This window comes from Austrofundulus limnaeus, unplaced genomic scaffold (genome assembly GCF_001266775.1).
Source record: "Austrofundulus limnaeus strain Quisiro unplaced genomic scaffold, Austrofundulus_limnaeus-1.0 Scaffold7, whole genome shotgun sequence".
In the NCBI taxonomy this organism is placed as follows: domain Eukaryota; kingdom Metazoa; phylum Chordata; class Actinopteri; order Cyprinodontiformes; family Rivulidae; genus Austrofundulus; species Austrofundulus limnaeus.
The window spans coordinates 442,596-450,194 of record NW_013952409.1 but is presented as its reverse complement, the minus strand read 5'-3'; the positions used below and the strand labels follow the sequence as shown (position 1 = coordinate 450,194).

At 38.1% G+C, this 7,599-nt stretch overlaps 1 protein-coding gene across 1 annotated transcript in view; it reads right to left on the bottom strand.

Moving 5' to 3' along the window:
* Window positions 1-7,599, bottom strand: part of LOC106535223 (protein sidekick-2-like) — a gene marked incomplete at its 5' end in the record, with an annotated part of 434,350 nt that overhangs the window by 269,142 nt on the left and 157,609 nt on the right.

Below are 7,599 nucleotides of genomic sequence, written 5' to 3'. Positions count from 1 at the left end.
GGTGTACTGGTTTTTTTTATGTTGGGGGTGCGGCTTATAGTCCGGTGCGGCTTATAGTCCAAAAAATACAGCAAAACAAAGGGAATCACTAACATTACCAGCCAATTCTACGTGAGACAAAGATGCCAGAGGACATGGCAACTTTTATTTGCGAATATTTATGCCCGTACTCGGAAGGGGAAAATGAAGGCTTCTTTCTGATTTAAACACCTTATTGACTTGATTTGTCTAAACTTTAAACTATCTAATTTACACATTTGCCCTAAACCAGTTGTTTATGGTGAAGAGAAAAAAAAAGTAAATTAGTATTTTGCAACACAGTTGAGCTTATTTAATTTTTTAAGGCATTTATAAATCAAAATTGAATTGATTTAGGGAACTGAATTCGATACCCAGCCCTAAAATGCAGTTATTCAGTTCTGGCCTCTTATCTGCTAAGTGACATGTAAGATATAAAATTCACGATAAAGACAGAAATTCTCACTTGTACAGTCAGATGAGTCAGACACTTCATGTTRATAGCAACATTTTTTTTCTCATTCTTGTATGCGATGTGGCTTGTCGAGTGTAGTGAACTCTCAGGGAACATGTATGAGCATATTTCTGTCACTGCTTTTATGACATGAAGAAACATCACATAGACACATGGTTAAAGGGTAATTTTTTATTAACCTTTAACCATGCAATAATAACGACTAGGAACGTGGCTAAAGAACACTGATTGTCGGAGGTCAAATACAATCTTGAAAGGACTATCTGACAGCAGAAATGTCATGTAATAAGTAAATGTAAGTGTAAAGACTTGTTCCTGGTGAGGTTTAAGAGCTTTTCACTGAGCTTTCCTGAGGTGGAGGCAGCAGGTGGGAAAATAATCGGTGTGTGGGAAGGAAAGAATGGTGCTGTACCTGGATGATGTTTCTTGGGGATTTAGTAGCARGTGTGACTCAAAGCAGGGGTTAGCATTTTGATGTTTCTGTAAAGCACAACTTGAAGCGAACCTGTGCAGACATCTCATTTTTTTTTCTTTTACGTATTAGGTTACTTATAAATCCTGAGATCCTCTAAAAGATCATAAAGCTTTGTGTGCAACTTGGTGTTAACACAGTGTTGCACTTACACTTGATTTTAATCAAATCCAAAAAGCTTTTCAAAAGCTTGGAGTAGAGCCACTGCTCCTCTGCATGGAAAGAAGTCATTTGAGGTGGTTCATCTGATTAGGATGCCTCCCTTTAGGGGTGTTCCTGAAATGGTAAGAGACCCTTGGGAAAACCCAGAACTCCCTAGAGGGATWATGTATCCTCTCTGGCCTGGAATTGCCTCAGGGTCCCCCTTTATGATCTGGAAAGTGTTGCTAGGGAGAGGGATGTCTGGGTTTCTCTCCTAGACCTGTTGCCTCTGCAACCAGATTAAGGATAAGCGGCATAAGATGGAGAATTTATAAATTAAAATCTATAAATGGCAATTATATAGTTTAAACTCTTCAATGGGGGCTTCTGAGATCAGACTGTGTCTATCGCAGGTAAAGGACAATAGATTAGTAGTGAAGAGTCAAAATAATTTGTTCTARTGTAAAATCAGCTTATATTCAACAGAATTATCCAGCTGAGTTCTGCTGAACAAGATAAACAAACAACTGAACGTCTYCACTTTWTATTCAGTGACTTTGTTTCTGATTYTCAGACTTTGATGCCTTTCTTCTACCTTTTTCCTTGTGGTTTTTCCAGTGTTTCTGAAATGAACTCCTGATTAAACAGTGAGAGCATTTGCGTTCCCATCTTTGAATGCAGTGAAAGATATATTTATTAAAATAAGGGGCAGAGAAGCAAAGAGAAAACCAGAATACCTCATAGTATGGAAGGTCTTTAAAAGAACTGCCTATTAATAATTAATCAACCATTTTCTTATCTTTTCATCAAGTCCATAAACGTCCGATAGAAAATGAGTAAAAAAAAAAAAGTTAAGGTCCATAGCTTGCTAACAAGAGCATCTGAGTGTAGCGCTCAGGCAGAGGGGAGATTATTCTTCCATGGCTTTTGATGATAGATGGTATCCTCTAAATGCTCTTGTGCTGTGACACTATAGTGGGTCCGAGGCAGATAGAGATAAAGAAGATTAATTTAAAATCTAATTTTCATGCTGTAATTATTATGTATCTCTACACATTTGGAACTGATATACTTAGGGTCTTGCTCACATCTGATATGGCGCAACATCTTCAGGGCAATTTAAAAGCTATCATCTCGCCAAAATCTTTGCTTTATCCTCATCTCTRATCTCGGCTTGTTTTCAAAAACATACCAATATTTGTAATTTTATTAGAATTTGATGAGTCGGGGGTTTTCTTGGACAAGCAACGAAGTTTAGAAATTCTTATTTATTTTTCCTTTCTAAAGGTTTTTTCTTTTATGMTTTTTTTCTTGAGCTCTCCACAGCTGTAAAAGAAACGTCAATGTTTAGTTTTGTCTTGTTTCTTTTAGCATTTTTTTTTATCTTATCCCCACATCTTCATTACGAAATTTCGTCCCCTTTAAATTTCGTTTAAACATTCAGACTGTTTTTGTTGGCATTTGAAATGCTGTGCAGMAAAATGATTCTGAATTCTGTGGACCTGCAAGGTACTTGTGGGTAAGGAAATGTGGGTAAAGGATGTCAAAACAAGTCAGAAACACAAAGTTTTACGTTACCCCACATTCCCCAGTGCTGGCTTCACCAGCCACAAATCAGCTCCATCTCACCGAAAAACGTGTATAACTACTTTATTTTTTTTCCACCTCTCAAAAATGCAGTCACGTCAAAACTCACTTTCACTCAGTTCTATTTCTGTTTGTGAAAGGAAGTGCCCATTTGACACAATGTGATTGACAAAAACCAAATAAATAAATAAAAATAAGTACTTATGATGTCTGTTTTGAAAGGACAGTCAGAAAGTCACGCTCGACAAGAAGAAGAAGAAAAAAAAAACTAAAAAATGCTTTAGGATGCACTCATAAATCCCAGAGGAACATCATCCTCGTCATTCTTTTCTTACCACACACCTCCTGCTATTATTTTCCCACCTGCTGCCACCACCCCAGGAACAAGAAACCCCTTTTCCCTTTTCACGTGTCGTCACCCCCACCTTCCTGAACCATTTGTGAATCACAGTGTGCGCTGTATGAAAAGTGGAACAGAGCATTTCCAAAATGCTCCCTCGCAGCTTCACAGTAAATAGATATATAATTAACATAAAGTGCTTGTAGGGAGGGTAGGAAAGCAGAGATTATGTATTTCTCGCACAAGGAACTGGCTCACTTTCATGATAAGGCACACTGGTATGAGACTGACTTAAAAGCATAATTGGGAATAAAAAAAATAGAAAAAAAAACTTGGGGATGTGAGCGCAGTGCTGAAACCGAGACCATCTCGCGTTGAACAAAAAGGGAAAATGCAGTGTTTTTCTGCACTTAGTCATCTACATGATGACTAAAACACCCTGGAAATCTTCATACAGTCATGCTGTACAGTAGTTAGAAGAATGTAACACTACCAGTGGTAAAGGTTAAAGGGGACCTATTATGCAAAATTCACTTTTTAAAGGTTTTTTTTACCCAACTTTGGGTATGTACTTCTTTTAAAAAAACAGTCCTAGGACCAAACAAATGCACCCAGGGGCATATTTACTATAAGTAAATGTATTTTTAATGTATATTAACGACAAGTTTTATACTTCCGTCATTTTGTGATGTCACAAGCRGTACGACAACCCACCGGAACCTGCGTTCAGCCCCTTACCTAGCAACCCCCGGGTGAGACTCCACCTCCTCAATATAAAAAGCCATCACCGTGTTGTTGTGTAATGTGTAGCTCTTTCACAACAAGCTCCAATAGGGCAATGGGTAGTGTTGGACCAGAGAGTGGCACAGACACTATTTAATTATTTATTTTCATCRGTTATGAACACGTTTTCTCATGTACCTCTATTGTTTAGCTTATTAAAGCCTTGTTAAAGCCTATTTGTTCGAGTTTCTGAAGTATTTTGACCACTGCTGCTCCCTGCTCTGGTAACAGCATGCAGAGTGAGCGCAGAGCASAGAGGATGGAGAGAAAAAAAAAAGCTGTGACCACGACTCTGCCTCTGGGTCTCATATGGTTGTACAACGGAGCTTCTGCTATTATTAGCCATGCTAACGTAAATGCTGGCTTTGGAGGGCGGAGTTAATGTCAACAGATTTTTGGAGGGCGTTACCAACAGAGCTCATTAACATAAACAGCTCTTCTGAACTGAAGTCAGAGCAGGCACAACTAGAAAATGGGAAATTTTATTATCTGAGAATTATTTTGTGKYTTAAAWTGAATGAACATGGTCTGGATAGCCCACAGACATTCCATAAAAATTTCTAGGACCCACAATTGGTCTCCTTTAAGCAAAACTTGATGTTTCTCAGCTACGCTACCTTTAAACAAGAGTCCCAGATGTAACCGAACCACCCACACAACCGGCAGCTTCGGTATGCATAACATACACAATCATAAACAATTTACTGTCCCTTAATGGGATTTGATCTAAGTTGCATAAGGCAGTGTTCTTGGCTGACATGTTGGAATCCAGAGGTTTGCATTACCTCACTCATGCCGTAAGACTGAAAATATACATCGGAGCCACTGGGATTGTAAAGCAATCCTATGGAGGCTGGGCATCTAACTGAAACAGCAGAAACAAACCCTCCTCCTTCATTCTGCGTATATGCAGACTCCTCAATCCATCTTGTGTTCTGCCCTCCCAGTGGATATATTCTGTGTTACACGGTTAGAAAAACCTATACAAAAACACACACATCCACAGAAGCATCTTTGTTTTCAGCTGGGGTCTTTGGACTTCCTGTGTACTTCAGGATGTGTTTGTACAGATGCACACTCTGGGTATTTTGTGTGTGCTCTCTTATTTCTTTTCACCCTGATGAGAGCTGTAGGAGTAAATGGAAAGCAAAATGAGATATGATGTAGCAATTCTCCTATTTTTTTTTTTCAGAAGAAAAAGTTCAATTTACGTTTGAAATAAATTACTACCAGTTCAGAAAACAAATTCAGTTTTACCTAGATAATTAGAAAGTGCCGCAAGAAAGCCAAAAGATGCCATAATTTAGTCATGCATTAAAATAAAAACAAAATAATAATAAAGTGAATGAAGTCTATGGAATCTTTGAAAGTATGTACCCAGAATCTGAATTCTGACCTACTGTCACCATGTCCTGCTCTGTTTTTGGCTACTATCAGCCGAATAAAAGAGCCAGAACAAACTATATTCTAAGTTGAAAAAGCTAAAACTACTGTTAGAGGTAAAAGAAACAAGTAGCTAGCTAAAAAATTAAGTATGGCATAAAATATATAACGTAAAATTATCAAAAGGCTAGATGCCAAATGTAGCAAAGAACTATCTAAAAGCAAAAAAGAACAAAGGCTAAACGTAGCAAAACGCTATTTAAATGAAGACAAAGCCTAGCAAAATGCTAAGCATAATGTGATGTTAGCTGAAACTGAAAATAACAGTAGCTAATTAAATGCTAAATGTAGCTAATTGTTTGTAGAACTAGCTAAATGCTAAAAGCAGTAAAAGTATTMTTAAAAGAATGCTAAAAAGTGTCAAAAGGCTAGCTATATGCTAAACGTAGCAAAGAACTATCTAAAAGCTAAAAAACTAAAGGCTGAAGGCTAAACGTATTAAAATACTATTTAAATGAAGACAAAGGCTAGCTAAAAGCTAAACGTTATCTGAGACATTTAGCTAAAACTGAAAGAAGCAGCAGCTAATTAAAAGCTAAATGTAGCAAAACAATTGGTAAATGTTAAATGTAGTTTGTAAAAGCTAGCTAAATGCTAAAAGCAGTAAAGAATAGTTWAAAAAGYKYGCAAAACWAAATATTAAAAGGCTAGCTAGATGAGAAAAGTATATAAAAGCCATTAAAGAAAAAAGAAAGAATGTACCCAGGCCTTTCATGTCAGGGTTTTAAARTAAGATTATCTTMTGAAGCATATTTATAAAATAAATTTACCTCCCAGAATATTTTTTCTTCTCTGTGTACAGAAGTTCAATGAAATCTTGTGAAGTTTCAGCTCACACTTGCTGTAATATAGAAAATTCGGAARGCTTCAGAGACATTTTAACAACACTGAAAATGTAGAAAGAGGGTACTACACATTGAGAATCATCCCATTACACAATTTAACACCATGCATCCTACGCAGCAGACTGGAAAATTAGAGTCCTCTATATTGAGCACCTCAACCCTAAAGTGGTAAATCGGATGCTGCCACATGCTGCCGGGTTTTCTCCACATATCACAGTGCGTGTCATTGGAAGTGAAGGCAAGCCACTGGCAAGAAGCGAAGAATTACAGCACTTTGCCTTTAATAGACTCTGCTGGTGACTATGCTAACAGCTACACCTTTGAGCTGCCCAGTCACTGAGAGAGGGGCTATGACAGGCATGAAATGCTACCACTGGGACAAACAAAGCTACCGAGACAGTTAGAGTCAGTTAAAGACGGTGAGAGTGACACGAAGCACACAATACCTTTGAAAGTGCTGCACTGAATAAACTGATGTTTGGGCTGTGGAAGACTGAGCAGTGCACAGGAGGTTCTGACTGTCTGAGACCCAAGGTTTTCTAAGGACAGGGGACCACTATGAGCCCAAATGGCTGACAACTTGTACTTTTTTCCATTCTAGTATGGCTTCAATCAAAATTATGTAGTGTCTGGTTTGATATTTGAAATACGGAAACAGATTGAAGAAGATGGAGATGAAGGCCCAAAAAGTATACTGTTTGGGAATATGTTCAAGTGAGGGCTGCTTCAACGTGTTTGGATGCTGAACATAAAGACTGTGTTTGTACAATACATCTGAAGACAAGACACCCTCCCCCCCCACACACACCAACAGCTGTGTCCACCTATACATATGGGGACATTCCATTAACTTCCATTAATTTCTACAGCCTAACCCTGACCCCTTACCCTCAAACTAACCTCACAGGTACCTACCTGACCCTAAACCTAACCTGAACTCAATTCACGCCATGATCCTAAACCTAACCCCCATCCCACCAATGGCATTTAAACTAAATGGGGACTCAGCTTAAGTCCCCATATGCACCCACATTAGGGTTGGGCGATATTAGTAAAAAAAATAATCACGATTAATTGTGGTATTTAGCCAATAACGATTAATTTGACAATTAATCCCTTGGAGTCCCTGGACATGTCCTAGTCAAATGACCGATTTAGTGGGAAAGATTTGCTTTTTGTAAAATTCGGTTCCAAATTGTGTCAAAATTACAGACTCCAGGCTATACATCACTTTTTAAATTGTGTTGATAGATAAGTCAATTACAGAACTTTTTTTTTAATGTTCGTCATATTTGAAGCGGAGGGGAGCATCGAGTGTGGGTGGCATTCGTATTAATCGTCAAGTGCCAAAAAAATAATCGATTAATGTTTTTCTGGCGATTAATTGCACACGATATGATTATGCTGAACCCTACCCCACTTGTATGTGTTTTGTCTTAAAATGGTCCTCATATGTCACGAAAAAACCCATCCCCACACACACACACACACACAC